The sequence below is a fragment of the Kogia breviceps genome, chromosome 3 (assembly GCF_026419965.1).
Source record: "Kogia breviceps isolate mKogBre1 chromosome 3, mKogBre1 haplotype 1, whole genome shotgun sequence".
NCBI classification, from domain to species: domain Eukaryota; kingdom Metazoa; phylum Chordata; class Mammalia; order Artiodactyla; family Physeteridae; genus Kogia; species Kogia breviceps.
Window position 1 is genome coordinate 37,016,753 of NC_081312.1, and position 22,643 is coordinate 37,039,395.

The window sequence follows — 22,643 nt, forward strand, 5'->3', positions numbered from 1 at the left end:
AACTGCAGCATTTACTACTGCAACAGGTTCAAAGGCATTGGAGCATCTCAGCTGGAAGCAAGTGGGAACAGAGGGGCCCACTAGATCTGAGCTGTCAGAAGAGAAGGAGAGAATGAGCTAGTACGTGAGTACGTGGGAGTCCACAGAGCAGAGCTTAAATGCACTAAACGGATTCACAGGCATTGGAGTCAGGCAGACATGGTTTGCACCCCAGCTCCTCCGTTTTGCTGGCTGTGTGTGGGCTTGGGCAGGTCACTTGACCTGACCAAGCTTCAAGTTCCTCACCTGTAAAACGAGCACAGCAATACTACCAACCTCACTGGTCTCCAAGATGGAGATGATATAAGTAGAGCAATTCGTACAACTGACACACAGTAAACCCTCCATAAATGGTAGCAATGAGGAGGATGGATGAATTACTGTTTGCTCCACAGCACCAGGACAAGAAGTTTTTCTGATGTGTGCCTAGAAAAGTTGACCTACATCTCAAATCAGTAATAAAGATACGGGTTAAACCTGGTGAACCAGCATGACCTCACCCTCCCCTCCCCACTCCACACTCACCCCACCAATCATCCATCATCTACGATCCCAACATACATTCGGACCATGATATTATAAGGGCAAACATAAAGCAATTCGGCTGGAAAGGAAAAAGTCTATTATCTATGCCACACAGAAGGTCAAAGCAGACGACTGAAGTATGAATGAGTCACAGTCCTTTGCTGTAGCAGGCAGGGCGCATTCCTCAGGGTTCCACAGGTAGAGACCGGCATGTTCAGCTAGGAGCTGGAGAGGAACAAAGCCATGGGGGACAGGCCTGAGGAGGAACAGAATTGAAGGTGATGTGAGGCAGCAAAAGCACAAAGAAGTGATCAGTAGAAACCATCCTTGACACTGGTCCTTGGGTTTTAAAGAAAAAACACAATCCATCTCCAGGGTGGACATATGGGAGAGCCAGCATGTCCCAAAGACATAAGGTACTGGGGAAAGCCACATTTCCTAAGTCACAGGGAATATCAAAGAGGGGAAAGCAGCAGAACGTGTATGAACAGCCCTGGGACTCCAGCCAGCTCGGCTCAGAACCAGCGCTAGCTCTGCTCCTAACTCGCTGGAGCAGGGCAGTGAGCCATCTGTACCACAGGGTCTGCTGCTCATTTAGGGATTAACACTACTGGCCCCTCCCAAGTCATGGGCTTCAGAATTCACTGGACAATATATTCAAGCATCTACTTTGCACAAGGACATTGCAGCCTTGTGGGTGACACAAAGGTGAATCACCCACAGAGCCCGCTCCCAAGAGCTGATATTCTACCAGGAGAAGGGAGATAAGCACATCAATAACAAAAGGAAGCAGGGACTTCCCTGCTGGTCCAGTGGTTAAGACTCCGTGCTTCCACTGCAGGGGGCTCGGGTTCGATCCCCGGTTGGGGAACTAAGATCCCACATGCCACCTCGGGTGCAGCCGGGGGAAAAAATAATAATAACAAAAGGAAGTAGAGGGTGGTGTTGGAGCCATATGGGAGGTCAAGACAGCCTCCAGTCTGGGAATCACTCAACACTTCCGAGCATGATGCTAGGCCCTAGGGATACTGAAAGGAATAAGACACTGCCCCTGTCACTGAGGAAGAGAATTCTAGAAGGAAAAATAGTCATATCTGGGGAATTCCCTGGCAGTCCAGTGGTTAGGACTCTGCACTCCACCACCGAGACTCCAGGAGACAAGGTGTGAGAAACTGCCCTAAAAAGGTACAGACCACCAGGTGGGGCTATGGCCTCAGGGATCTATACAGCCAGAGTGTTCATGAAGAATCCAGAGGCCCAAGAAGGTGCTGGCTGTTTACAGAGAGCTTCAGGAGGAAAGAGACAGTCAGGGAACATACGCCAGAAAGAAGAATGACACCTATCCCAGCCCCTGTGAAGGGGGAAGAAACGAGGCCCGCAATAAATGTGGAGCTATGAACCTACACATAAATGAAATGCTCCTAAAAGCAGGGGCAGAACGCCAAGTCTAGAAACTGAGATACCAGGGCTTAACCAGAAGGGAATCTCCCACTGTGATTCCAGAACAGCAGCTCCCAGCTGGCCTGGGGGAGCAGTCAGTGTACATCTTACCACCTGAGGGTTTTTCCCTTCCCCAAATTCTCACTTTCCCTCCCCAAGCAGAGTAGAATTAGGGAGGCTCCCCCAAACGCACCTTGGTCTCCAATTCCAAGCGAGAGCACTCAGACCCAGAAAAGTGTGTAAATGTGAGCAGCCCCCTTTTCATGAACTGCTACCATCAGTCATGCACCCTGGTCCTCCCTGGCCCTCGGGCACAACAGCAAGAGAAGAGCTCCAACCAACACCTCCTCTTTGCCCTGGACGCTGGCCTTGGGCCTGGCAGCTGACCCAGACATGTTAGGAAAGTGGATTTTCCAAGGCAAGAGATTATAGTCTCACACAACAAGGTCAATTCTCAAAGGCAGCCAGCCCTTTGGAGAGCAGGGCCTCCTGCACCACCCTGTCCCCCCCCCCCCCGGGATCCCTATCCCACTGCAGGAGAGAGGAGAGGAGAGGGCCCCTCTCCACCCCACAGCACCTGCCCCCACTCCCCAGGTCCCTGCCTTCCCTTCTAAGGGGCCTCAACCAGGGAGGCCCGAGAAAACTCATCCAACCAGTTCCCTGGTGGGAGGAGAACAGCTTTCTCCCTCAGCTGAGAGGTTACACAGACCAGACTTCAGACGGGGGAGGGAGGGGGCAGCTGTCACCAAACCCCAGATTCAGGGATGAATGGGTACACACATGGCATGGAGTGTCATGGCCCAGGCAGCAGTGTCCTGCTCCTGGAAAATCAAGGCCTTGATTCAGGGCTAAAAGTCAAGCCAAAGCAGAGTGGCAATCTGCCCCCGACCTCCCTGCTCCTGCAGTCCAGAGCTCTGCAAGTGGTGGGCACTGCCCCGGCCTGGGCACCAGGGAAGACAGGGTGGGTGGGGAAGAACTTCCCTTCACCTGCTCCACTGCCACCCCTTGATTTTATCCAAAATAACCACCCTCTGTGGATTCTGAGAAAAGGAAACTTCAGGAACAAATGGGAGATCAACTCTGCTTTCCCCAGTATGTGCTGGGTCCCTCTAGGAACAGCCCCGTTCTCTCATCACACAACTCCGAGTGTTCAGAGATCAGAAGCCCTTCCGAAGCCCCTCACAGAACCACTTGCAGTCGCCTCTAAGAGGAACACAGGATTATCTTGCTCTTACCTGGCCTCGATGGACAAGTCCACTGGAAGAGGCCAGGACAGGATTAAAGAGACCAAGTCTCCTATACCCATCCTTAGTTTCTGAAGCTCCAAGGGAGAAATTTACCTTTTGCCCCAAAGCCTGTGGCCACCCAGATTTTTCACAGGAGAGTTTGGCAAGACTTGGAGGCCTGGAGTTGGGGTAGTCCTGGTCATGCCCCACTCACACCCCCTGGCCTGGCCCAGCCCGGCACCTACCGCTTTTCTCAAAAGGGCTCCCATCCGAGCACCAGGAGAGCCGCGTGGGGCCCGGGAGCTGCGTTCTCCCTAAGCACCAGCAGCCAAGCAGTTAACAGGCTTGGGGCGAGCAGAGAGCTGCCACCAACAGCCTTGGGAATTAAAGCGCCCGCCACCTCCTGCAAAACCTCTTCAATAAACGTCCTATTCAGAATCAGTTGCGCGTGTGGGTCATACTTTCTGCATTTCTTTCATTCCTGACTCCTGGGGGGCCCCTAACAGAGGAAGTGGAGCTTCCCACCCCAACTCAGCAGGTCCCTGGCTGGGTGAGGACCCAGGACACAGGCGGGCAGGTGAGCGCCGCCAGCCGCTGAGGACACGCAAATATCTATAGCAATTAAAGTCAGGGGACACTAACTGCAGGAAGTCAAATACTGAAGACACTTGAACAAAGCCAGATCATTCAGCAGCACAACAATAACCCATTTATGCAGCTCCTCCCTCACCCCAGGACCTCAAAGCCTGAGGATATTAACCCTTACAACAGCCAGGGGCAGAGGGGAGGGGCGGCAGGCAAGGATTGAGTATTATTTCCCTCCTTTACAGATCAGGAAACTGAGGCACAAGTGGCTCCCCAGGTGCCGGACTGGAATAATATCAACTAGCATTTTATTAGCGTATAGCAGGTAAACACATTCTCTAGGAACTCTCCTTACCATAACCATATGAGGCAGAGCCATTTACTCACTCACCGAAAGCTGTGCAGCAAGGCAAGTGGGAAAGCCGGGGTTTGCTGGAATTCCAGTGCTTGTCACCATTCCCCAACCCCGAAACCAATGGGGCCAAGAGATACAGCCAAAGATGAATGGAAAGGTGCCATCCTTAGCTCACATCATGGGAACGCCCGCAGGCACTTTCTGCCCTTTTACAAGTTCCGACAGCATGGGGCAACCTCAGAAGGAGGCCAAAATGGAGTCACCTGGGAATTTGTAACTTGCCCATAGATCCCTCCAGAAACCACTTATGTGACAGCATGTGACCCACGGGCCAGCACACAGACTGCTTTCTCTACCGAAAGCTCATAGCAGGAATGCTAATCTACACAACAGACTCACTGAGTGAGCAAGTGTCCTAACCTATTTTCTGTGTGTGCTGTCTTCTTAACTCAATCACAGCCTCCTAAAGGTAAGGACCAGATCTTCCCAGGTTTTTGTGCATTTTCTTCCCCCAGGGATTCTGGCACTCAAATCCCTACTACTGATTTTAGCAGCTGTGGAACTCATGCCAGAAGAAGGCTGAAGCACACAGGATGGATAGTATTTTCTGGGCTCTTATAATGGGAGAAAAAGACATCTCCAGTGGAGGTCCAGAAAAAGGTTTGGGGATGTAGAGGCAAACTGTTCACCTCTGCTGCCTGGTCAGACACAGCCCAGCTGAAAGTTGCAGCATCGGGGCTCAGATGACTTCCATCTAAAAACAGGACTACTCAAATTTATGGACAGTATAAACCACATGCCAGGTGCTGGGGACATAGCAGTGAATAAGACAAATCCTTACTGGGGACTTTCCCAGTGGTCCAGTGGTTAAGACTCTGGTGCTTCCAATGCAGATGGCATGGGTTCAATCCCTGGTTAGGGAATTAGGAACCCACATGCCACGTGGGGTGGCCAAAAAAAAAAAAAAAAAAAGACAAATCCTTAGAATCATGGAGCTTACATTCCAATATGGAGGAAGGTCACAAAAGGTAGACAAATAGCTAATATTTTCTGAATAGCGATGTGTTAATAGTGATAAGATAAAACAGAAGAAAGGCAGTAGGACTGGGGGGTGGAGAAATTTAGGGAGGACTGGGAAGGCTCTGAAAAGGTGACTCTCAGGCAGAGACCTGTATGACAGGAAGCAGCCAGACATGCAAAGTTCCTCTGCCAGTCTTTTCCTCTACCCCACCTCAGCCACTCTCACCCACACATTTGATATGTCCTAGACCTCATCATCACAATAAGTGCAGACTTCCAAAATACCTTGCTTTTAAGCATCCCACTCTTTGCAACCCAATGAAGAGGAGATCAGTATAAAAATTACAAACCACACAATAAAACAAACCATGACAAGCGAGTCAGAAGATGGAACAAACTGGTACTCCAAAAGCTGGAAATAAAAGAAAAATCTGAAAAAGACTTTGAAAAAGTACTGAATGGAAATAAAATACAGTTGACCTTTGAACAACACGGGGCTTAGGGGCACCAACCCCTCACACAGTAGAAAATCCACATATAACTTTACAGTCAGCCCTCTGTATCTAGTTCTGTATCTGCGGATTCAACAAGCTGCAGATTGTGTAGTACTGTAGTACATATTTATTGAAAATGATCCACATATAAGTGGATCCATGTAGTTCAAACCCAGATTTTTCACAGGTGAACTGTATACAATATTGACATTTCATACCCAATAGGTACATTAAACAGAAAATTAAATACAGCTAAAGAAAGAATTAGTGAAATGGAAAAAAAAACTGAGGAAATTATCCTGAAGTAGATGCAAAGAATAAGAAAATATAAACATTAAGAGACAGAGGTCCATAGAGTTCTAAAGGAAGAAAAAGGAAAGAATAGGGGAGAGGCAATTTTCAAAGACAGAATGTATATAAATTTTCCAGAACTGAACATAGAACATTTGTCCTCATATTGAAAGCACAACTAAGTTAAATTTAAAAGAAGTTCACATTTAGACACATCATCCATAGTATAAACGCAGAACATCAAAGACAAAAAAGAACATCTTAAAGGATTATAAGGAAATTCCATGAACAACTCTATGCCAGTGAATTAGATAAGTTAGATGAAATTCCTAGACAAATTTCTAGAATGACATAAGCCAATGATTGACTCAGGAAGAAACAGAAAATCTGAAGAGACCTGTTAATTAGTAAAGAGAATGAATTAATAATTTTTAAACTTCCAATAAAGAAAAGCTCAGGACTAGATGGTTTCACTGGTGAATTTACCAAACATTTAAAGAATTAATAGCAATTCTTCACAAACTCCTCCAAAAAACAGTAGAGAAAGGAACACTGAACTCATTCTATGAGGACTGTTATCAAGACCAAACAAAATATCACAAGAAAAAAACCAGCTACAGTCCAACATCCCTTATAAGTATGGCTGTAAAAATCCTCAACAAAATACTAACATACTGAATCCAGCAACATATAAAAAGGAGTATACACTATGACCATGTGAATTTATCCCAGAAATACAAAATTGGGTTAACATCCAAAAATCAATTAATATAATTTTAAATATTAATAGAATAAAATACAAAAACCACCTGATCACCTCAACAGACCCAGAAAAAACATTTGACAAAATCTGACACACTTCCATGATAAAAACACCACACAAACTAGGAACAGAAGGGAACATCCCCAGTCTTAAAAAGAATATCTACAAAAAAACCCACAGGCGTTTCATCTTAATGGAGAAAGAAGGAATGCTTTCCCTCTAAGATTAGGAATAAGACAAGAATGTCCCCTCATGATACTTCTATTCAACACTGTACTGGATTCTAGCCATGAAAATTAGGCAAGGAAAAGAAATAAAAGACATTCAGATTGAAAAAAAAGAAGTAAAACTATCTCTATTCATAAATGACATGATCTTATATATAGCAAATCCTAAGGAATCCACTAACAAAATGATTAGAACTAATGAAAGAGTCCAGTAAAACGGCAGGATACAAGATCAATACACAAAAAATCATTTCTACTCCTATATACTAGTAGTGTACAATCCAAAAATGCAATTAAGGGGAATTCCCTGGCAGTCCAGTAATTGGGACTCCATGCTTTCACTGCCAATGGAGTAGGTTCAATCCTTGGTTGGGGAACTAGGATCCTGCAAACTGCATGGTACAACTCCCCCCAACAAATGCAATTAAGAAACAAAACAATCCCATTTATAATATCAGCAAAAGCATTAAAAACTTTGGAATATATTTAACAAAAGGAGTGTAAGACTTGTATACTGGAAACTATTGAAAGAAACTAAAGATCTGAATAAATGAAAGGACAAGGACATCCCATGTTCATGGATCAGAACACTTAACATTCTTTTTTTTTTGCAGTACGCGGGCCTCTCACTGTTGTGGTCTCTCCTGTTGCAGAGCACAGGCTCCGGATGCACAGGCTCAGCGGCCATGGCTCATGGGCCCAGCCGCTCTGTGGCATGTGGGATCTTCCCAGACCGGGGCACGAACCTGCATCCCCTGCATCGGGGAGGGTTGAGGCAGACTATCAACCACTGCACCACCAGGGAAGCCCACTTAACATTCTTAAGGTTAGCAAAATTGATCTACAGACTCAATCCAATTTCAAAATTCTAGCTGGTATTTTTGTAGAAACTGACAAGCTAATCCTAAACTTTGTATGGAAAAGCAAGGGAGCCAAAGAAACAATCTTGAAAAAGAACAAAGTGGGAAGACTCACAGTTCCCAATTGCAAAACCAACTACAAAGCTATAGTTACCATGGCATAAAGACAGACATACAGATTAATGCAACAGAATTGAGAGTACAGAAATAAAACCTCACATTTACAGTCAATTGATTTTCATTAAGGGTACCAAAACCATTCAATAGGAAAAGAATCATCTTTTCAACAAATGGTGCTAGGACAACTGTATATTCATGTGCAAAAGAATGAATTTGGACATCTAGTTCATACCATATATAAAAATTAAGTCAAAAGGGATCATAGACCTGAATATAAGAGCTAAAACTATAAAACTCTTAGAAGAAAATATAGGGGTAAATTTTTGTGAACTTGGGTGAGCAATGGTTTCTCAGATACAACAGCAAAAGCACAAGCAACAAAACAAAACAAAAACAGATAATTGGACTTCATCAAAATTTAAAACTTGTGTTTCAAAGGGCACTACAAAGAAAGTGGACTAGATCATTTCACAATGTATACAAATATTGATTGAATCATTACATTGTACCCCTGAAAACAATAATGACATATCAATCACACCTCAATTTTTAAATTAAAATTTTTAAAAGAGAGAAAAAAGAAAGTGAAAAGACAAATCACAGAACGGGAGAAAATATTTGTAAATCTGATAATAGACTTGTATCCAGACTATATAAAGAACACTTACAACTCAACAACAACAAAAAAACACCCAATTTTAAAATGGGCAAATATTTGAATAGATATTTCTCCAAAAAAAACATATACAAATGGCCAATAAGCACAAGAAAAGATGTTCAATATCATTAGTCATTAGGGAAATGCAAACCAAGACCACAACTAAATCTACTTCCTACTCACTCTAGGATGGCTAAAATCAAAACCATGTTCAATAACAAGTAATGGTGAGGATGAGGAGAAATTAGAACACTTGCACATTGCTGGCAAGAATGTAAAATAGTTTAGCCTATTTGGAAAACAATTTAGCAATTCCTCAAAAAGTTAACTTGTAAATAATCATCTCCCAGTAAGTCATATAGAAGCTAGAGGATCTATATACTGCATACAAAAAGTTGTACACAACTGTTCATAGCATCATTATTTATAATACCAAAAAGTGGAAACAGCTAGAATGTCCATCAACTGATGAATGGATAAACAAAATGTAGTATAGCCATACAATGGAATATTATTTGGCAATAAAAAAGAATGAAGAACTGATAACATGCCACGACAAGGATGACTCGAAGGATGACTCGAAAACGTTAAATGAAAAAGGCTAGTCAACGGAACTATATATTGTATGAACTCATTATGTAAAATGTCCAGAATAGGCAAATCTAGAGAGATAAAAGTAGATTAGTGATTGCCTGGGGCTAGGGGATGGAGGAAATAGGAAATGATTGCTAAAGATACAGGGCTTCTTTTAGGGGTAATAAACATGGTTTAAGATTACACAGTGGAGGGCTTCCCTGGTGGCGCAGTGGTTTAGAGTCCGCCTGCCGATGCAGGGGTCACGAGTTCGTGCCCCGGTCCGGGAAGATCCCACATGCCGCGGAGCGGCTGGGCCCGTGAGCCATGGCCACTGAGCCTGCGCGTCCGGAGCCTGTGCTCCGCAACGCGAGAGGCCACAGCAGTGAGAGGCCCGCGTACCGCAAAAAAAAAAAAAAAAAAGATTACACAGTGGAGAGAGTTCCCTGGTGGTCCCGGGGTTAGCACTCCGAGCTCTCACTGCTGAGGGCCCAGGTTTGATCCCCATTTGGGGAACGAGGATCCCACAAGCCGAGCAGCAGGCAACCCCCGGCCAAAAAAAAAAAAGACGCGGGGATAGCGTGAGTGGTTGCACAACTCTGAATATATACTAAAAACCACTCTATGTGGGCGACTTTTAAGATATGTGAAATACATCTCAATAAAGTTACCAACCAAATCTTAACAGTAACAAGTCAGCAGGAAAAGCATAGACTGTTCAATAACTAGTACTGGAAAAATTTGCTATTCCTCTGGAAAAAAATGAAATCAATTCCATCTTACAAGGTTGAGTAGTTCTCAACCTTGGCTGGACATAAAAGTCACCTGGGGCATTTCATAGCCATGCCTAGGCTCCACTCTGATATATTTTAATTTTATTGGTCTGATCTGAAATGAGGCTCAGACAATAGTACTTTCTTAAAAAACTCCTCATGAGGCTTTAATATGTAGCCACAGTTGAGAACCACTGTCACATAAAAGAAAAAACATTCCAGGTGAATTTAAAATGTAAGTGTGGAAGCAAAATTTAAAAAGAAAATATACTAAATATGTTCCTGTAAAATCAGAGTAGGAAAAGATTTCTTGAACAAGACACAGAAAGTATGAACAAAAGACTGGCAAATCTGACAACATTAAAATTAAAACTTCCCTATGAAAAATGACATTAATAAAGTTAAGACAATCCAGAGCTATATGTAATGAACATGATCTACAAAAGATTATTTATTATCATTTATTTAGCATACATAAATATATATGTATACTTTTTAACTCCTAAAAGTCAACAAGAAAAAGAAACTGGCAATTAAAACTCTGAAAACGTACCAAGAACCTCTAACTTGTCACAGGGTGGGGAGCTGGGAGCAAGGGAACAGATGTTGGAGACTTTTCACTGTATTACCTTGCAAGGTTTGAAGCATATGGATACATTACCTGGTTAAAAATTATTTTTTTAACGTAAAGGGCAAAACCTCACAGAATGGGCTTCCCTGGTGGCGCAGTGGTTGAGAATCCGCCTGCCGATGCAGGAGACACGGGTTCGTGCCCTGGTCCGGGAAGATCCCACATGCCGCGGAGCAACTAAGCCCGTGAGCCATGGCCGCTAGGCCTGCGCGTCCGGAGCCTGTGCTCCGCAACGGGAGAGGCCACAACAGTGAGAGGCCCGCATACCGCAAAAAAAAAAAAAAAAAACCTCACAGAATATAAACATGGCTAGCCAATATGAAAAGTGCTCATCCCTATCTTCAATCAAAAGCGCTTATTTAAAAAACCAATTTATAGGGGCTTCCCTGGTGGCGCAGTGGTTGAGAGTCCACCTGCAGATGCAGGGGACACGGGTTCGTGCCCTGGCCCGGGAAGATCCCACATGCCGCGGAGCGGCTGGGCCCGTGAGCCATGGCCGCTGAGCCTGCGCGTCCGGAGCCTGTGCTCCGCAACGGGAGAGGCTGCAGCAGTGAGAGGCCCGCGTACCACACACACACACAAAATTATAAATTAATTTTAAAATACCATTTTACATCTACCAGATTGCAAGACACAATCCAAATATTAGTGTAATAGGGGCTCTCATGTTTCTGGTAAGAACATAAATTGGTCACAAATCACTCAGGGACATTATTTGTCCGTATCTTGAAAAGCAAAATTTATAACCCAGTAATCCCACCACTGATATACACGGTAGAGAAGACTGGCACATGGATGATAAATACAGTTATTACTTATAGTGGTGAGAAAATGGAATCAACCTAAATGTCTGTCCATAAGGGAACTGTAATATGCAATAGAAACCATATAACAGTTCACCGAATAAACTAGATTTAAATATTTCAACATGGGTAAATCTAGGCAACAATGTTCATTCAACATGATGCTATACAAGTCAAAATTAAAACAACATGAAACTAGAAATTACTTACAGACAACAGTAAAAAGTATAAAAACATTCATAGAAATGATAAACACCATATTCAAGAGAATGTTACTTCTGGGGCGGGAGGGAGGGAAGAGAAAGCTATTAGGAAGAACAAGAAAGCTTCAGTTGCATCTGTAACCTTCTATCTCTATAATAAATGAGAGAAGTAAATAGGATAAAATTACCATTTGCCAGATCTGGACGGTGGGAACACGGGGGTAGGGGTTCCTACACAGGGCCGGGCCCCACCACCCTGGAGAGAGACTGGAACAACCAGCACGGAGACTGCACAGCACAGCATCTTTCAGCAGCATCCAGAACCAAAACAAAGGAACAAAAGCTCCTGACAGAAAGAGGCCTGGGATTTTTGAAATTGCAGCTCCTCCCTATCATTTTCTGGCCTCAGAAGAAAGTGTTGTGTGGCACCCAGGTAGGTGCTTAAAATGTAAATGTATTAAAGGCGGTCTTTTTCCACTGAGGCAAGCGCCCTTTAGGATAACTGGCAGTCTGCTATGGGTGGAGCTGAATTAAGTTTGGGCCCATCCTGGCTCCACAGTAACACAGTAAAACCTTGACTAGCCAGAACCCCTGCAGAGAGAGCTGTCCAAAAGCCATGTTTTCAAGCGCGTGCCCGGTTTCCAAAGAGTCTGGGGTAGAGCTCAGTGCACGTGCTCCAGAGTCATTTAGAAGTTCAGACCTCATCCCTGCCAAGTCTTAGCTGAGATCTCAGAAAAGTTACCTACCTTGTGTGGGTGGACTTAGTTTCCTTATCTGTAGTTGAGGGTAGCACCACTTATTTTTTGCCTTGTTGAGATGACTAGTGATATTACCTAAGAGTCAACACTTTTAAAAGTTTTAGTCAATCTGACTGGGACATCTTTTAAAAACATGCTACTCGCTTCCTTTCCTGCCTTCCTAAACAGTCAAGGGAACATCATTTAACCTTTTCTTGATGACTCAGGGTCACAATTACCAGCAAAGCATCAATTATCAAAATAATGATCCCTCCCCCAAGGGCCAAGGCGTGCCAAGCCATTCCCCCTAAATAAATGACCCCTGGCTCTTACGCTCATGCTTGCTTTGCATAGTGTCTTGATCTCTGTCCACTCTCAGTGTCAACTCTCAGTTGCACTGTGGTCATTTTTCCTCTCTATGCTGGTCTCTTTACACTCTCCTTTGCTGCTTCCTTTCAGCTGTGGGCTTGAAAATTAGATGACACAACTCCTATATAAGAGTTAAACAGGGCTTCCCTGGTGGCACGGTGGTTAAGAATCCACCTGTCAAGGCAGGGGACACAGGTTCGGGCCCTGGTCCGGGAAGATCCCACATGCCGCGGATCAACTAGGCCTGTGCGCCACAACTACTGAGCCCGCACGCCACAGGTACTGAAGCCCATGCGCCTAGCGCCCATGCTCCACAACGAGAAGCCCGCACACCGCAACGAAGAGTAGCCCCCACTCACTGCAACTAGAGAAAGCCCGTGCTCAGCAACAAAGATCCAAGGCAGCCAAAAATAAGTAAATAAAATAAATTTATTTTTTTTAAAAAAAGATTTAAACAGGGCCTTAGGGAGCTGGTGTGAAAAACATGTAGGAACTTGAGTCCTGGCTGATCTGGAGACCTTCTTGGCTACATGCAGATAAGCAAGGCTACTGGGTGGCCATGTCCTGAATAGGGTAGGAGAGGTGTTATGGGATATTATAGGACATATTATGGGATGAACTATATTCAAGACTATAAGCGCACCCTACCATCCACTTTGGATACAACATGCATGGGGGCAAACTATCAGCAGGCCCGGGAGGACTGGTCCCAGTGACCCCAGGCACCCTTTCACTTGCCCAGGCTGGAGGAATACAGAGCTGCCTGCCCCTGTGCCAGAGTAGTTGACCACAAGTTCAACTTCTTCGAATCTTGTACTCTATCCTAGATACTTCCAGACAGGATTAGAACATTTGTGAAGAGCGTGAAAATTTCTCTAATTCCTAAAGGTTCATCACACAGTAGGGTTTTACTTATTCAACACATATTTATTGGAATCCTACTATGCATCAAGCACTGGGGATGTAGCGATGCACAGGATGGAGACCACAAGAATACTGGTTCTCTTTTCCTTTCAATAAACACTTGCCATCTATTGGTCAAGAATCTCTGATTTATGTGCGCGCGCGCACACACACACACACACACACACACACACAGAGTCTTGTGGCCTGGGGAGTAAAGGATATGACTTTTTAAGAGCTTCCAGTACCTGTAGGACCCATCTTTCCTTCCAAGATCCCATTACCATAGTGAAATAGACTTCACTCTTGTAGCATCTCTCCCTCCAGTCTCAGCCAAACTCCACCAACAATCAGAGCAACCCCTAGTACCCTCAAACTCTATCTTCCAAAAGGCTACATGCACAGTTACCACTGTACCCATCAGTATCTCATTCAGGTCCTGTGGTTGGCCCAGAGTCTGCTCAGCACGAAACAGAATTTGAGAGTCCTTACAAATCCATTCGTTGAGCTTAAGCCAGGAGGGCTCCTTCCCCAAAGGCCAGCAAGAGAACTAGAAAAAGCCCCATTCTCCCTTGGCTGGCATTCCCAGATGGCAACAGCCCACCAAGGGCTAGGCTTGACCCCTACCACTGACTTCTTCTAACTCCATGGAACAAAAACTGGAGCAGATGAGATCACCGAGCCCAGATTGCCCTCAGGGTGGGACCCCAGCACAAGCTCCTCATACCCTGTTGATTACACTTTACACTGTCCTCCATGCTATGTGGGAACAAAGATGACTCAAAGAGAGTCCCTGCCTTCAGAGAACAGCTAATCAAAATAAGAATAGAGGGCTTCCCTGGTAGCACAGTGGTTGAGAGTCCGCCTGCCGATGCAGGGGACACGGGTTCGTGCCCCGGTCCGGGAGGATCCCACATGCCGCGGAGCGGCTGGGCCCGTGAGCCGTGGCCGCTGAGCCTGCGCGTCCGGAGCCTGTGCTCCGCATCGGAGAGGCCACAACAGTGAGAGGCCCGCGTACCGAGGAAAAAAAAAAAAAAAAATAGAGCAGAGACCCTGTTAACAAGGCCAGCCTTTATCCCAGACAGCCAACACCCAGAGGTTAGTTGACCCTACCCAGTTTTCATTCTCCTCTGGCTTGAGGTCACCCAACATCATAAAAATGCCTGAGGCTGTTTGGACCTTCCCAACCGCTTCCTCTGCAGCCATATTATATCTAGCTTTACCTGGTTTCCAGGCACCAACGGGCAAGCCCCTTCACCACAGGGCCCCGCTTGGGTGTCCAGCTCAAGCGACAGGGCTCTTAGAGGGAGTGGTCTGGCTGATGACCGCTCCCCCAGGACCCGCCCTCCACCACCCATCCCTGCTTCCTGAGCCAGGGCCAGGACCCCAGGAAACCGCTCACCGCTCACCGCAGCTTTTGACAGCAGGCTTTGAGATCAGGCCCCTCCCTTTAAGGTCCTGGTTCCAGCGGAGAGGGGAAGAGACTCCTCAGACTGCCTGGGTGGAAGCAGTGCAGAGCTGAGCAGAGTCCAGCCAGACTCTGAGCACTCATAGTGCCTGTCCTTTCTGTTACTCAAAATTCTGGTCCATGGTGGACACTTCTTGAAACTTTTTCTGGGGCTGCCTCTCAGCCTCCATCAGAATCCTCTAGCACCTCTGCAGGTTCTCCTAAAACAGCTCCACCCACCATCTGCCCAGCTTTCCCCCGCCCCTCCCTCATTTTCACCATCCCCTTCTCTCCCTCTCTGAGCGTAATTTATCTACAGGACGTTGGGGGAAGGGCAGATAGCATTTCCATCTGTGAGGCAGAGTGGAGAGGCCAGGAACTAAGGTGTGATTCATCAGGGCTTCTTGGAAGCAAGGGGAATTCCAGAGCAAGGGAGGAGAGTCAGGGCTGCCCCCAGTTCACCCTGTCAGCAGGGGAAGCAGCACACACACCTGGGAGGCCCACAGCCTCAACCTCCCAGAATCTAGGATATGGTTGAAAAGTCTCACCAACTAGAAAGTCTGCACTAACTAGGGTTTCTATTTTCACCTGCCTCCAATTCCCCACTTGCCTAATTCTTGAAACGGAAAGCTTTTCATTTAGCAATGGCAATAAATATCTTGGGCTCCCCCTGCAGAATTTGGTTGGAGAAATAGCAAAATAAAAGACTATCACTTACTGATGACCTCTATAGGCTCTGCTAAGCCTTTAACACACGTTAGCTCATTGTTCAGTCTCACAAAACCGTATGTGGTAGGTATGATGACTAACTCCATTTTATTGGTGAGAAACACAGGTGAGAAACACAGGCTCAAAGGAGTTTAGCACAGCAGGGCTAGTAAGCAAGCTGTCAAGCCCTGTAGTGAGTTGCTTGAACTGGGTTTCAAGAAAAGGAAACCAGAGATGAAGGGAAACTCCTCCTTCAGATATTATCAAATAGCCCCTTCCTCGGGATGCCCCCCAGGCCACCCCATCGAAAATGCCATCTCACCCCCACCATGACGATTCACATCCACCGTCCCTATCGTATTGCTCTCCTTATCATTAACTTGCTTTCCACTATGTATCTTGCTTATTGACAGCTTCCCCCCACCAGAAGCCAGCTCCATGAAGTCAACGACTATCATATATTTTGTTCATTGCTGTGTCCTCTGCGTCCAGCATTCATATATAGTAGACGCCAAGACAACTGTTCAATGAATGAATGAATCCTTTAAAATAGAACTAAGAAGTGTGAGTGTAGGAAGAAAAAGAGCATGATCCATCCATTCAGGGGAGGAAAGATGAGAAAAGATGGTGAGAGAATCTGGCCAGGGGCAAGTTGGGGGCTCCAGATGGGACCTACAAGAGGAAATGAAGGTCTGCCAGGTCCCCTGTGGACTCCAGTAAAGCCTTCCTGCTGGCAGTAGTGATTTCCAGCTGCCAGGGCCCCAACCTGGGGGCTTCTGCTGGGGAGGGCGGGCTTGCAACCCTGAAACAAAGGCCTATGGACATGCAGCTGGCCAGAGAGGCAGGACTGAGCAGCAGCCTGAGCCAGAGTGGCAGCCTGGGGTGGGGAGAGGGGGGCGAATGAGGAGCTGAAGACAGCCTTCAGTGCAGCTGCAAAGACAGCATCCTCCCAATGCCCAGAGTCCCCTCAACCCTCAACACAACAGGGAATGGTTGGTCTAGTTGGTCTCCCGATTAACCCTCCAAAGTCAGTGCTCAGCCTGGGCTTGTAGCGACCCCCAGACTTGGAACCAGAGCCTTCACAAGGTTCTGAGAGGAGAGTGGAGGTGAAGGTGCAAGCCATACATCGGGAACACAGCTCCTTTTCCCCTCCTGCCCTGGCCATCCCTCAGGCCATGGCCTTTGGCCACCTCCAGGGTAAACACAGTGACCCTGGTATAGCTGTGGATTTGGTAAGGCCAATGTTTACCCTGGAGCTATTACAGGCCAGGGGTGTAAACATCCACCATTGGCTCCTGGTATCTACCATCTCCTTGTGGCACACATGGGATGTATCCAGTAAATTGTAAAGCTCTTGAGGGCCCCTCCTAGCCACAGTGAGCCCTTCATTTTGTATAGGAGTTTATGCAGCACTTTCCACGTACGTGGCTTCCTTTGATCCTTACCACAGCCTCTGTGAAGAAAAGCAGGCAAGTCCCCAACTCTACTCATGTGGAAACTGAGTCAGAAAAAAGTACGTGACTTGCTCAGGTCGTGCTGGGAAAAGCATGGATTAGACCATGAGGAAATCTGAGTTCTGGTCCCCGTTTGGCCAGCAGGAGCCAGGCTCCAGTCACGTCGCATCTCTGGGCTCTGCTGCCTGCATGTGTAAATGGCATAGGCCCATGGGAGGTGCCTTCCAGCCCAAATGACTCTAGCGATCTTTGATGCAGGACTAAAGCGGAGGCAAAATCCTGTGCTGGGCTCCCATGCCAGCGCTCTTCCCACTCTCCCCAATGTGCCACTTCTAATTAAATGCAGTAGAAAACCCCAAGGCAGCTCTTAAGCAAACCACTTCCTCTGCTTCTAGGACTTGGTTTACCCTACACAGACTCCCTGTCCCATCCCCAGAGCAAGACATCCAGGGATATAAGGAGTTGCCCAGCCTTCTGGGAAGGGAGTGGGGGCAGCAGAGACTGAGGAGTATTAACAGCAGGAGATGAGATGAGGCATCCCAGGACCACAGGGAAGAGGGTGAACAACAGAGGGAAGGGGTACACCTTTTTGGGGTTCTTACTCCCTAGGTTTTCTGCTGGTAATGGTTAGGGTGAAGTCACTCCCAGCTACGTCACTCAGGATTCCATTCCCAGTCCAGCAAAGGCGAGGCTACAAAGGCACTTGCCTTAAGGGAGGCCGGCAATGTGCTCAGCGGGGAGCCCTCGGGGCTGTCATTACTCTCCCTCATTATTTCTTTGAGCAAGGTTGGTATGACTGAGCTGCGTGCAGAGGCAGGGCTGAGGAGACTCTGGGAACCCCCAGTCCAGGGTTCCCTGTAGGACGATGCAATCCGGATCGCCTCCTGGGGGCCCCAGAACAGGAGACAGGCAAGTGACTTCGAGGGTGAAACTCTCACAGTGGCCGCTATAACACCGCCCCACCCCAGGCCACACCCCTCCAGCCTCCCACCATTACATTTCCCACTCCGTTCTTTCTTTTGTTTTCAAAAGCAGCTCCAAAGAGTAAAAGTAGCTACCTAAAAACGTCTTGAAATTTTCGAGTTTGCATGCCTCCTCCTAGCGTTCCAAACCAAAGGGCTGCGAATAAGGAGTAAATCAACCAAACCGGTTTCGGGAGTGGGTGAGGTCGAGGGAGGCAGTGGCAGGCAGTGGCTTCTGTGCTTTCGGCTCCCCGACACCCCATTGCTGGCACCCACTCTAAACCCTCCAGGACGCGAGCTGAGATTCCCAGAGCGAGTACTGTGTGACACCAACCCGGAACAGGCTGCTGGCGCCTTTGGGCTCCCGGGACCAGAGGCTCGGGTCCTTCCCCAAAAGAGTCCACCCCTCCCGGGCCCACAGTCCGAGGCAAGGACCAGCCCTCGGGCAAAAGAGCGCGCAGTGGGCGCCGGTGGGCGCCGCCTCGAGGGCTTCCCGGGTTTCAAACTGCGCCTCTTGGGAGTCACCGGGCGCATTCGCTCCTTTCGTTTCCGGGGTGGGGGCTAAAGGACAGAAAAATGTCTCCTTGCACGAGCCTCCCGCGCTCCAGCCCTCGGCCTGGAGGGTCGCCCTGGGAGGAGACCACGCGGCCCCGGGCCCGTCTCTGCCAAGCCGAGTCCTCACCCCGCAGGGGGCTGGGGAGGGTGCCCGGGAGGGCGGGGGCTTCAAAACCATTCCGCGCACTGCCGCTCGGCCCGCTGCGCCCGCAGAGGACGCGGGGAGAACCAACGAACACTCACCGAGCAGCGGCCGCCCGGCTGGATCCAGAACGCACGGCGCGCGAAGCCACCCAGGTGCCGCCGCAACGCGGGCGCGAGTTTGAATGTCGCTCCGGGAAGGGGCCGAGGCTGCCGGCCGCTCCCGCCCACCGCCAGCCCCTTGGCGGCCGGGGCGCGGCCAGCTGCTAGCGCGGCCCCCGGGGACCCCAGCCCGCGTGCGCCTTCCAGCGCCCGGCAGGAAGTCGGGGCCGAGCAGAGCGGCAGCAACCGCGGGAGGGGACAGGGAGGGCGGACCAGGAATTTTTCCAGTGGGTGGAGACTCGGGCCAGCGACTGGAATCCCGCGATTGGCAGCTCGGCGGGGGACGGGGGCAACCTCGCGGCGCTGCGAGCTGGAACCCGGGGTAAAGGCTGCGGCGGCGGGAGGGGGGCTTGCGCGCCGCTAATGATTAACGCCCGCGGGTGGGGCGAGCGCGCGGCCCCGGCGGTGTCCGCCTAGGCGAACGCTTGCCGCCCCCCGAGCAACCTAGATGCTCTAAGACACAAAGACGCACCGGGTGGGGGTGGGGGGGAACACTCACAGTGGTGTCACAGACCTGATATCACTGCCTCCCAAGAGGTCACCGGACGGCCAAAACAGCCCCCATTGTACGGACAGGAAAGGGGGCTTCCAAGTGAGTCCTTAGTTGGGGTCGGACTTGGGAGTCCTGATCCTACCAGAGCAGGTCACCTCGGCTTTTCTGAGTCAGAAACTCACGTCTTGAATTCCTCTCCAAAATTCGGTTCCCGTGACCCTTCACAGATGTAAATCCAAACCTCCGAGAAGCTGACAAGAAAGAGATGAAGAAGCCGATAACTTGGAGGGAGTCCACCACGAGACTGTTAGGTGGGAAAAGCAAGAGGCCGAAACCCGTGTAATAAAGGACCCATTTTGGTAAAACGAAGAGAACCTGTCTCCTGTTTTTATGTCTGTATGTAATCACGTGGGTAACGAAAGGTGCACACCTGGAAAGTGAGGGGCTGAGGGCGCGACGGGGAGGCTCAATAAAGATTGGCTGCGTTTTGAGCAACAGCATAAACTTTAAAACCCGAAGTAATTCATCAATAAATGTGCGGAAAAAAAGATGCTGTCCCAGCACAGGACAGGAGAAGAGAAGCCCAGGATGTGAGGAGGGATGGGACACTGACATCAGAACCACTGGGTATACTTGACATCCATTAGAGGTTAAGTGTGTCTAGTAAACGCCTAATATTCACATTAAAAAACAAAATAAGCAAAAAAAAAAAAAAAAAAAAGCCAAAAAGGAAAAGAAAATAAGTTACTCCAGGCAAATGCAAGCCCCAGGTGATTTACAGGGAGGGGAGGGGCGTGCGCGGAAGGAAATGGCTTTCAGGTGACTTTGAAACTGGATCCTGGCAGAGAGTGGGGGTGAAGACGGCGGGCTCCCCTGACTACCCGCGGTGGGGGAAAGAGGTAGGCGCTGGGCCGGATCGGCCCGGGAAGCTAGGCGCACATTCCTCAGAGAGGGAGGGTCGCACATTCCTCCAGGAGGGAGAGCCTCCTCCAGCCTAGCAGAGCACTGCCCTCGCCGACTGCGAAGGTGAAAGAGATTGCGAAGGCGGGGGTGGGGGGGGTGGGGGTCGGAGGTAAACAGCAGCCACGGGCTCTGCCAGATACAGCCTGCCAGGCTCCGGGCTGGGGTGGGGGTGGGGGGGCAGAAAGTGAGTAGCCCCAGTCTCCTGCCTTCCAGAGACAGTTCAGCCTCAGGCTTCTGCCTTTCTTTAATCCTGCTTTCTTCTCTGATCACCCGAATCCTATCAATCCCTTCCTGCCCATCTCAAATTCCAGCTTCTAAAGAAGGCCTCTGACTTAACTAAGCCATCGGTGAGCAGCACCCCTCAGCCAGGGCAGGTAGTCGCGTTACTGACAGTAATAATAACTAATTTAGTGAATGCTTACCATTTGTAGGGCTCCTGCTATGCTATTTACAAACATTGTCTCCCTCCATCCTCACCTCCACCTTGTGAGCTAGTGTTAACGGAAATCAGGTTCATCTGCTTGTCGCTGGAAAGCCAATACTCCAGAGACAAGTGTTGGTTGGAAAGGAAACGTTGCTTTATTCAAGAGGCCAGCAACCTGGGGAGATGGCACGCTCCTGCCCAAAAACCAACGCTAGAGGTTCTGCTCGCCCAGGAAAGTTTTTTTTTTTTTTTTGCGGTATGCGGGCCTCTCACTGTTGTGGCCTCTCCCGTTGCGGAGCACAGGCTCCGGACGCACAGGCTCAGCGGCCATGGCTCACGGGCTTAGTTGCTCCGCGGCATGTGGGATCTTCCCAGACCAGGGCACGAACCCGTGTCTCCTGCATCGGCAGGCGGATTCTCAACCACTGCGCCACCAGGGAAGCCCAGGAAAGTTTTTAAAGGGAGAATCATCAGGCGAGGGGGTCAGATTCTTTCTTACCTTCCACTGTGTGCAGACTTTCTTCTGATTGGTTGGTGATGAGGTAACAAGGCAGTGTTCCAGGAATCTTGTGCTCAGCCTGAAGTTACCATCCTCCACCTGGATGGGGGCCTTAGTTCCTGCAGAAGAACTCAAAAATATTGTTATGTGTGTTCCTTGAGTTGGAACCAGGACCCTGCCCCATGGCTGCACTATTGTTTCTTGAATGCTCCTCCTGTGTTTCTGCACTCCCTTCCCTGATTAGCAGCTCTTTCAATCTGCCCTTTGGACCTCAAGGAAGATCCAGGATGCTGCATGAAGCCTATTTCCTGCAAACCAGAAACGGAGAACACGGAAAGGATTTGTACCCAGGAGGACCCCACAGGGTCTTGCTCCATTTCACTAGTAAGTATCCTTATCCCCATTTTACAGATGGGATAACTGAGGATAAGAAGGATCTAGCCACTTGGCCAAGATCACATAACCAGCAAAAGCCGAGCCTGACAAGATCCCAGATAGGTCCAACATTTGAGGGCTTACTGTGTGCTGGCCATTATTCCAAGTCCTTTATGTGAACAATTGCAGTCACAGAAGAAGAAAATGAGGCAAAGGCACACAGCTAGTGTATGGTAGATCTCAGATTCACAATAGGGGAATGCTTCTCTTCACCATTATCTATTCTGCTTTCTTTTTGACACTTGTTATTCAGTTCACGGCTTGATTATAATATCTTGCTCTGTTTCTACTTGTTTTAACGTATATCTTATTTCCTAAAAAGAGTGTAATCTTTCCTTGTGGCAGAAGTCATATAGGATGTACTCAGCAGAGCAATGCTGAACTCAAATGAAATAACCCAAACAGTTTGTGAGAAATTACACAATCTCACTCCTAAGAATAAAACTCTGTCTGGGCCCAGGAGCTCTAGACGGAAGCCACTCCACAGTGCAGAGCCTCTCCTGCCCTTTGCTTTAGCGGCCTCACCCTCTCTTCTATTAAGTCATTTATTATTATAATAACACCTTGTGCCTCAGTAACGCCTTTAATCCAAGATCTCGAAAGTATTCTAACTCATCTTCAAAGTACCCCCACTGAGTTAGGGAGATGGACATATTTCCCCCCATTTTATGGGTGAGAAAACCAAGACAACACAGAGTTGAAATGACTCACTATGGAAATTAATGGCAGGGTTTCTTCTCCCAGCCCTTCCCCTCCTCCTTCCGAACTCTTGGCTGCCAACATTTGCATCAAAATTTCAAATCCC

General features: G+C 48.1%; 1 protein-coding gene across 13 annotated transcripts in view; it reads right to left on the minus strand.

Annotated features, from left to right (window-relative positions):
• The window catches only part of PLEKHG3 (pleckstrin homology and RhoGEF domain containing G3), a 42,822-nt gene extending 23,108 nt beyond the window's left edge, over positions 1-19,714 (minus strand). For 7 of the 13 annotated variants that reach the window (XM_067028330.1, XM_067028335.1, XM_067028332.1 and 4 more), the window contains exon 1: positions 18,965-19,057. The gene's annotated coding sequence lies outside the window, so the exon portion shown is untranslated. Of the gene's footprint in view, positions 1-15,004; positions 15,281-18,964; positions 19,136-19,699 lie in introns of those variants that run through there. The other 6 variants (XM_067028325.1, XM_067028322.1, XM_067028324.1 and 3 more) reach the window with 5 other exon arrangements.
• Between the last annotated feature and the right edge of the window lie 2,929 nt (positions 19,715-22,643).